The sequence below is a fragment of the Mastigoproctus giganteus genome, chromosome 10 (assembly GCF_048544385.1).
Source record: "Mastigoproctus giganteus isolate SK-2022 chromosome 10, ASM4854438v1, whole genome shotgun sequence".
Taxonomy (NCBI): Eukaryota; Metazoa; Arthropoda; class Arachnida; order Uropygi; family Thelyphonidae; genus Mastigoproctus; species Mastigoproctus giganteus.
In genome coordinates this window covers 11660725-11670582 of record NC_143584.1, presented here as the reverse complement: position 1 = coordinate 11670582, position 9858 = coordinate 11660725, and the positions used below count along the sequence as shown (strand labels likewise).

The following is a 9858-nucleotide window of genomic DNA, read 5'->3' as shown; positions in this document are numbered from 1 at the left end:
AATTACAGTATCTGGTTATGCAGAATAGATGCAGTACATTGTCTACATTTGCCAGAGGAAATAATATTTTTGAGAGGTCAGTACTGATTATCCTCCCTGAACACTTGGCCATGTCAAAAGTCAGCTTTCACTGAGTACCAAGAATGCTCACATCCATTTAGAAACAGAGCTCAAATTTGTGAGGAAAATTTATACATACACTGTGCAGATCCTAAGGGTTACTTTCAAGAATTGTGACTGGTGATAAATGTGGATTTATCATTGTGATTCAGAAACAAAACAGGAGTCCATGGAATGGAAGTACCATGTGTCACCACCCACCAAAGAATTCATGACTCACCTTCTTCCAGTAGATCATGGCCACCATCTCAAAACCATTATGGAAGGAATTCTTTTAGTAGACTATACCACAAAAAGCAATTGCTGAAAATGCCTATGCTGCTGTTCTCAAAAATTTAAGATGGGCCATAAAGGAATAGAGAAGAGGGGAAATGAATAAGATGTCTTGCTTCTTCAGACAATGCTCCTGTACACAAATTCCATAAAGCAGTTGCTGAAAGGTTGAAGTTCCAGAGTTAAACAACCCACCCTACAATCATACCTGGTCCCCAGTGATTATTTTCTCTTCAGAAATCTGAACCTGCATGGCTATCAATTTTCAACTGATCATCAGGATATTTCAGAGACTGCTGGGAGTCATTGCGGTACAAGTAAACACATGGGTTGTGTTAGAGTAGCTAAGAAAAAGAACAGGTGCATGTATACTTGCGTGTACACCAATGCTAGGAGTTTGGTAAATAAATTTGATGAATTTGAGGTATTGCTCAAAGCATCAAAGACGGATATTGTTGGGATATCAGAGACGTTGTGTAACACAAATATAAGGAATGCAGAACTGGAATTTGGGGAGGAAAATTTATACATACACTGTGCAGTATGTATAAATTTGTTGTACAACGTCTACAGAAAGGATAGACAGGATAAGAAGGGAGGAGGGGGTTATTCTATTAGTTAAGAAACACAAAATCCAAGGAAGTGAAGCCAGTCGACATCGCTGGACAGTGCAGTGTTGAGTCAGTTTGGTGTGACAAGCACTGGGAGATCAAAATTGAGAGTAGGAGTGTGCTATAGGCCTAATGACTCTGATGAGTATAATAAGAAACTGTACAGGGAAATAGAGTGGGCCAGTAAATCAGAGAGTCTTATAATGGGGGATTTTAATTTCCCAGATATTGACTGGAATGTGTGAGTTGGTCACTCACACGCTAGCAAGGCTTTTGTGGATTTATTGGATGATTGTTTTCTACATCAGCATGTTCGGGAGGCAACTAGAGGGAGTAATACTCTTTATTTGATTATCAGTAGTGATTCTTCATGCATTAAGAATCTGCAGATAGAGGAACCACTAAGTGGCAGTGATCAGTGTGCTGAAGTGGGATTTACTCAAAGAGGTAACTACCATCAGGGATAAAGAGAAGGGTTATTACTTTCGTAAAGGCGACTACGGCGGTCTGAGACAATATTTAAATTCTATACAGTGGGACCAACTGATGATGTTACCAACAGCAAATTCAAAATGGGAAGCATTCAAAGAACTTATCTTGGAAGCTACTAGGCTCTACATACCAACTAAGAAATATTGTTCAAGGTTTAGGCCTAAATGGATGTCAGATGAACTAATGAGACATATAACAGAGAAGAAAAATGCTTGGGATACATATAAATTAACATGTGACACAGAAGCCTATAATAGATATAAGTTGATCTGTAACCAAGTTACAAAGAAGGTTAGGCAGGCGAAGGCAGATTACGAGAAATCTTTGGCAAAGGATGCAAAGAAAAACAGTAAAGAGTTCTTTTCTTATGTAAACTCTAGAAGGAAGGGGATGAATCAGATTGGTCCACTTGATATCGATGGTTCAACTGTTGATGATCCTGCTCAGGTAGCTAACAAACTAAATGAATATTTTGCATCAACATTCACACATGAGGAGTTATTCAGCGAGGGGAATGCCAGAGGTGTATTCAACTCTGGCAATAAGCTAGATAATCTTGTAATAACTGAGAGTAAAGTGGAGGAGAAATTGTTGAAGATAAATACAAGAAAGGCACCTGGGGTGAATGGGATCTATCCAGTTATATTAAAGGAGGCAGCAAAGGAAGTAAGCAAACCCTTAGCCATAATTATGAGAGCTTCCTTGGACTCAGGGGAGGTACCCATAGACTGGAGATGTGCAAATGTGACCCCAATTCACAAAGGAGGATCAAAGGCTGACACAAGTAATTATAGACCTGTGAGTTTAACTTCTGTTCCAGGAAAATTAATGGAGGCACTGATTAAGGAAACACTGCAGGATCATCTGGACAAGACTTCAGTTATAGCACGGTTTTGTTAAGGGGAAGTCTTGCCTGACCAATTTGATTGGATACTATGATGCAGTCACAAAAGAACTGGATGCATGGAATAACTTTGATATTATATACTTGGATCTTAGAAAGGCTTTTGATACAGTTGCACATGGAAGATTGCTGCACAAGTTGGAGCAGTGTGGCATAGGAGGCAAATTGCTGCTATGAATAAAGGGGCGGTTGAGGGGGGAGAAGACAGAGAGTGGTAATCAATGGACACTGCTCATCGTGGACTAATGTTATTAGTGGAGTCCCTCAGGGTTCAGTTTTGGGCCCATTATTGTTTTCTGTATTTATAAATGATATTGATGATGGTATATCAAGCTTAATGTCCAAGTTTGCAGACGATACAAAGGTTGGCAGGGTTGTGAAGGACACTACTGACGCTATGCTGCTGCAACAGGATCTGGAAAGATTGAGCAGATGGGCTGAGAGGTGGCAAATGAAGTTTAACATTGACAAATGTAAAGTACTACATATGGGAAACAGTAACCCCAGAGCAACGAATCAACTCTGTGGTACTACACTGACAGTTGTAGAGAATGAAAAGGACCTGGGGGTAATTGTGCAGGCAGATATGAAGTTCTCTGAGTAGTGCAGACGGGCTGCAAGAGTAGCTCATGGTGTCTTATCAATGATATATAGGAATTTTTCTAGCAGGGATAAGGAGGTGATTATTCCCTTGTGTAAGGCAATGGTCAGGCCACACCTTGAGTACTGTATACAGGTCTGGAGGCCTCATTTCAAGAAGGATGTAGAGCTGCTGGAACGAGTACAGAGAAGGGCAACAAGGTTAGTGAATGGAACAAAGGGTTGCTCTTACGAAGAAAGGCTTAATTTTTGCAAATTACAGTGTCTGGAGACTAGGCACCTGCGAGGTGATCTGATAGAGGTGTATAAAGCCTTGAATGGTTTGAGTATGCTCAATGCTGATGGGATTGTGCCCTTTGCTCAGAATAATCACCTTGGAGGGCATAAATTCAAATTGAGGAAAGACAGATGTAGGATAGTTGTCCGGAAATTTCTCTTTAGCCAGCGGGTAGTTGGTTGGTGGAGCAGACTTCCATCCCTTGTTGTGGAAGTTGATAGTCTAAATAAATTTAGGGCTCAGCTGGACAGGTATTTCGAACGAATGGAGGGGTGAAGTGGAAGGTTTTTTTTTTTTTTTTTTTTTTTGGGCTGATGCTGCATAAGCTTGCTTTTTGGCATCATATGCCAATGCCAATGCTAATGATCTCAAAAAGCTGTAAATGGCTTTTACAGAGAACAGAACAAAGACTTCTCTTTTTCAAGTCCTCAAAATGGAGGTTATATATTGAATGAAGCGGGGGTAAAAAAAACTAGGCTATTTTGTTTTCTTTATTACCAAGGTAGATAATGTTTTGAGCGACACTTGTACCAAGGACTTATTATTGAAGACCAAAAGATGCAAAGAAGCTAAGCTTTCTATACAACTATATGCATTTTCCATGTTATATTTACATACTCCCTCATACCCAGGGTCCTGAGCTGGATATCATCATTCTTCTCTTTCTTGGTGATTCCCTTCTACTTTTCTTGCTCGCTCTCTCTCTCTCTCTCTCTCTCAGGGTAACTCGGGAATGTTTTTTTTTTTTTTTTTGGCTGGTGCAGCATAAGCCTCAGGCTTCCTTGCACCATATGGCTAATAATAATAATAATAATAATAATAATAATAAATACCACCAATATGCATGCTTACAAATCCAGTACGATCAGAAATCCCTTTATCGCTAATTATGGCCCTTAAAGGGCCTTTTATTGTGTAAAAATTTCATTTAATAGGAACTCAATTCAAAAAATAAATAATACACTGAGAAAAAAAGGGGGGGGGGGAATATACGATCATTATCCCTTTATCGGGTTGTGATGATCCTATATACGGTCGTTCGTGAAAGTTCCATCTTTTACTAGGTGCTAGTACGCTTGGTAACAGTTCTGGAATACAATGGACTCAACGGGTTCAATGGGAAAGTAATCTGGATTCCCAGACACAGACAAGTAGTCTAGGTAGCGATAGTTGACGACATACCTCAAACATATTTTTCTTTAAACTGCTCATACATCTTAATCTGCACAGCATCCAGCGATGGTTGCACCTTTTGTAACACTTTATCAAAATGATCATTATTTATACTAGTATTTACTTCAAATCCTTGTTCCTCTAATGCCAGAAGAGCAGCTTCTCTATACAAATTAACTAAATCAGCCCCAGAAAACATCTCTGTTTGCTCCGCTATCCAATCCACATTGATGTCACAAAGACTTACTCGTTTCATCAAAATGTTCAATATCGATTTCCGACATTCTTTGTCCGGCTGTGGCACGTATATAATCTTGTCAAACCTTCCTGGTCTCAAAAGTGCATCGTCAATGATATCAGGACTGTTTGTGGCACCTACTACTAACACGTGTTTATTATAATAATCCATCTCTTCTCCAAGAACATCAGGAAATCCCTGTGCTTTTTCTATTCCATCCATTTCATTAAGAAGTGCAGAAAGCACCTTTTCTTGTATTCCAGTTTCTACATTATCAAAGTTTCTTTTCCCTACTAGAGAATCAAGTTCATCTAAAAATATAATAGAGGGAGCGAAACATTTTGCTCTGTCAAATAATTCCACCATTGCACGTTCAGAATCCCCCACACAGGATGAATAAATTTGAGCCCAACTAATGCTGAGAAAATTGATATGGCACCTGGTTGCAGCGGCACGAACCATAGTAGTTTTGCAACATCCAGGCGGACCAAACATCAACACTCCTCTTGGAGGCGGAATTTTCATTCTGTAGAACTCCTTAGGATATCTAAATGGCCATTCTACGTACTTTTCAATTTTTTCTTTTATATCTTCCATTCCTCCAATATCTTCCCAGTACACAGGTTGAACTTCCAAATTCCAAGGTGAAGTTTTTTGAATGGACGGCATCACAAATACTAAACTTTCCAAAAAATCCTCCTGTTTTATTTTCATATTGGCTAGATCATTAGGATTCTTTCTATATCTAACCAATGCTGCTTCTCTGCACAAGAGCCTTATATCAGCTCCAACATATCCTGGTGTTTTTTCAGCCAGCTCATTAAAATCAATGTCTGAAGACAAATTAAGGGACGAGGTCAGCTCCTGTAAAATTGCTTTTCTTTGAGAAATACTAGGAACTGAAAGTTGTATTACTTTATCAAACATTCCCGATTTTCTGAGGTCTGGATTCAGACTACTTACTTTATTAGTCGCAGCAATTATGCGGATATATTGGTTACCCTTTAATTTTTCGATTAAATTACAAAGCTGCTGTATGGAACTTTTGGAAATCTTTTCGGTGCACAAGCCATCTATAAAAAGAATACAGCCTCCTTCAGTGGAATATAGCTCTGCACTTTTAAACACATCACCAAGAAACTTCCAATTCTCTCCGGGATCTGAGGCAACCAGATCAGAACCTCTGGTAGCCAATACATAAAAATTGCATTCGCGTGCAATTTCATACACTAAATTCGTCTTGCCCACACCAGACGGTCCGATAATTAAAATATTTCGGACAAGAAGTTTAACTAAAGATTTCTCACATGAAATTGGATTAAGGATAGAGGCCTTCAACAGCGACCTTTCAGTATCCAATCCTGCTAATCTACACATTGTTTTGCAATTAAGTTGTTGGTAACGTTGTTGGCTGATTACATTACTGATTTCGATTTTAATACTACCCTTATGATGATGTCTGACATCATTCGATTTCAAAACAGTCAGAGATGTCCCCTTTTTTGTTTTTATACTTCTTACAAATAATTTCCATAATTTCCATTTTTTACACACGTCACACCTGTTTAAGCAGTCCACTGGAACGTCTACATGGCAGTCGTAAAAGGGAAGAATACTCGCCACAAGTAACTTAAGATGTTCTAGTCGACGCTTAAAAAACACCACATTTTCAATTGTTCCGATAATAACATCAAGTTCGACGATGATATCGTCAAAATATTTCTTAAACCTTTCAGTGAAATCTGACTCACTAGCCTCCATTATACGCACACTAGTATTATGGTGAAAATTTTTGATTCTTTTATATTAAGTACATAAATGCGCAAACGTAACTGAAAGATCACGTGTAACTAAATAGCCAGGTGATTGGTCAGTCTTGCGTACAAATTAGCAATTATTGTTTAAGTTCATTATTCATCTAGCTAATTGCATTTTGGGTTAAAGTTTACAAAAGGGTACGGATACTATGAATTTTCGGAGAGCGGGGGCTGACGCCGTGTTTGACAGCAGTTGCTTTTTCGAAGTGGTCATGTGGTGCTACTTCCTGTCACGTGACCCTTGATCGGAAGTGACGTCATTTTCCTCAGCGGCCGCGTTCCTGCCACACAAATGTCCACAGAACTGGCTAAATTTCGAAACCTGCAGGCAGATATGAAGTTTTCTGAGCAATGCAGACAGGCTGCCAGGGCAGGTCATGGGGTTTTGTCAATGATATATAGGAATTTTGCTACCAGGCAAAAGGAGGTGATTATCCCTCTGTATAAGGCAATGGTCGCCATGCCTTGAGTACTGCGTACAGGTCTGGAGGCCTCATTTTACGAAGGATGTAGATTTACTTGAGCGTGTGCAGAGAAGGGTAACAAGATTGGTGAGGGGAATGAAGGGATCCTCTTATCAAGCGAGGCTTAAGTTCTGCAAATTGCAGTGGCTGGAGACTAGGCACCTGCGCGGTGATCTGATTGAGGTGTATAAGGCCTTGAATGGGTTCAGCACGCTGAATTCTGATGGGATCCTTCCACTTGTTCAGATTACGAACCTAAGGGGGCATAAATTTAAATTAAGAAAAGACAGATGTAGATTAGATGTGCGGAAATTTGCCTTTAGCCAGCGGGTGGTTAATTGCTGGAACAAACTTCCATCTGTCGTTGTGGAAGTTGATAGGTTGAATAAATTTAAGGAGGAACTGGACAGGCATTTGGAGAGAATGGTGTGATTTTTTTTTTTTTTTTTTTTTGGCCGATGCTGCTTAAGCTCATTCATTTGTATTCTTGCCTCACATGCCACTACTACTACTACTACTAGTACCTAGGGACGTGGTATCATACATCATAAACTGGTCGTGGACATGTCGTTTTCCCCTGACTTCCAACCGTCATGGCACGCATTCGGTGGCGCTGGAACGAAAACACGTCCTGAAAAGAGCAGTAAGAAAATTTCAATCAAAATTTTAAAAATATATATGGCGAAAATTTCAATGCCCGACATCGTGGAAAGGATATTAAAATAAAAATTACGATTTTGCTCCCGGGGATGGGGGAGTTTATTCCAGCGGAGGTGAAAGTCACGAATCCCGAAAAATCCGATTATTTTTCCCCCCTGAAAACTATACATAATCGCTTGATCAAACAAAATTTCAAGGAAAAATTCTTTAGCTCTCACCACGCAAAGTCGAATCCAGGAGGATAGATAACTGGGGGTGAGTTACGTCTCCGGTAGATTATATTCTTCCCACCCGGTGAAAAATAGCAATTTTAATTTTAATATGGCAACGTTACATTATCAGAAATATCAATAAATAATGTGATTGATACATACGCAAAGATGAATAAGATTGTTATAGTACTTAAACGTGTGATTATAATTAGTATGATTTCGTGCGAATTTTAATGTGATTTCGGTATTATTAAACTATGATTATTGTTTTTGTTTTCTCATATTCTCTTATTATAATTAATAGTCATAAATATACAGAGTTCTCTCCTAACATATACATAAGTTTTAATTAGATAGTATGAATCAGAGCTGTGAAACTCAATATGTTCTACGTTGGTAATAATATTAGTAAATAAATAAGAGGAGTAAACCTCAATATAGTACGTGGAACCCTTCCGTATGATACCCTCCAGAAATTAAAACGGAAAAAACGAAAAAATCGAAAACTTACCGGAACATTAAAGTAAAATATAAATAATTAAAGAAAAATATAAATAATTAAATAATCAATTTAACACAATTCAAAATCAATTAAAAACAATTAAAATTCAAATTAACGCAATTAAAAGAATCTAACGAAAATAATCAAAACGATTTTCCTGCCTGAAGCTGACAATGCTTTTCGACCGACTGTCGTGATGACAGGAATGAAAATTACCGAATCAGGCTAAACCTGCAACTTAAATAGTGATTATATGTCTTCGCGCATGCGCGTAAAGGTCCACGCATCGGAGATCAAATATGGCCGCCGAACATTAACAGAATTCTCGTGTAATTTAATTTCAACGGTTTCTGCAATTAATAGTCGCGTATAATTACGTTGAACGTTAAGTATTTTGGCCTCGTTAAATAAAAAAGTATGTTTTTCGTTAATGGCATGAAAGGCTAATTCTGACGCTGCTGAACGAGAAGCACGAACTGAGGCTTCGTGTTGATTTACACGGATATTAAGAGAAAACCGGGTCGAACCTTGGTAAGACGAGTCGCAATCACCGCAAGAAATGTTGTATACTAGATCATTAATTTGTGTCGCGAACGCGGAAAGAACCGAGCGATTGTTCAGTATCGTGTGTAACTTCCGTATGGGCCTGGCCACAATTTTAAATTCGGTATCTTTAAAGAATCTGTTAAGTTGTTTGTGCCACTGTTCAACATATGGGACAGAAATAAAGTATTTTTTGATATTACTATTGTTGATTGGCGTAGTATTTTGTATCCTATCCTTAGCTTGTACCCTAATTCGATTTATAGTGTTAATGGGATAACCCCTGTTTAAGAATCTGCTAGTTAATATTTGTATTTCTGAGTCCAAAGCGGAATCCGTCGTTGAATATTTATAGGCATTTAGAAATTGATTAAAGATAATCGATCTTTTGTAGGTGAACGGGTGGTAGCTATTATAATGTAGAAGCATACCGGTGTTTGTGGGTTTTCGATAGATGCTAAATTGTATTTTGTTCGAGTCCCGAGTAAGCGTGAAATTTAGAAAGTTTAATGACTTTGTATCCGTATCTTCCCTTTCCAATGTAAATTTGAGTCTAGAATGAATATTATTAAACGAATGTAAAATGTCTTGGATAGTACTACTATCGGTAATAACTAGAACATCATCTAAATACCTCCCATAGTATGTGATACGGGGACGAAAAGGTGTCAAGTGTATCTGTTCAATCGTTGAGAGATAGATCTCTGACATTAAGCCACTCAGGCTCAAACCCATTGGTAATCCAAAAATTTGTTTGTACACCTTGTCTCGAAAGGTGATGTAGTTAGCCTCAATTAACAGTTTAATTAAGTGAAAAATTTCCTTAATAGGCAGCTTCGTATAATTAATCGGTGTCGAGTTTTTATTTAACATATCCCAAATAATATCTAATGTGTATTCAACGTTTACATTCGTATATAATGAAGTAACATCTAATGAGAATAAATTGTCATTGTCGCCGAGTCTACAGTC

The 9858-nt window shown here is 38.3% G+C and overlaps 1 pseudogene; it reads right to left on the bottom strand.

The window, feature by feature from the left end:
- Positions 1-4460: 4460 nt before the first annotated feature.
- On the bottom strand, positions 4461-6065 carry LOC150078702 (ATPase family gene 2 protein homolog B pseudogene; annotated as a pseudogene).
- Positions 6066-9858: the final 3793 nt, after the last annotated feature.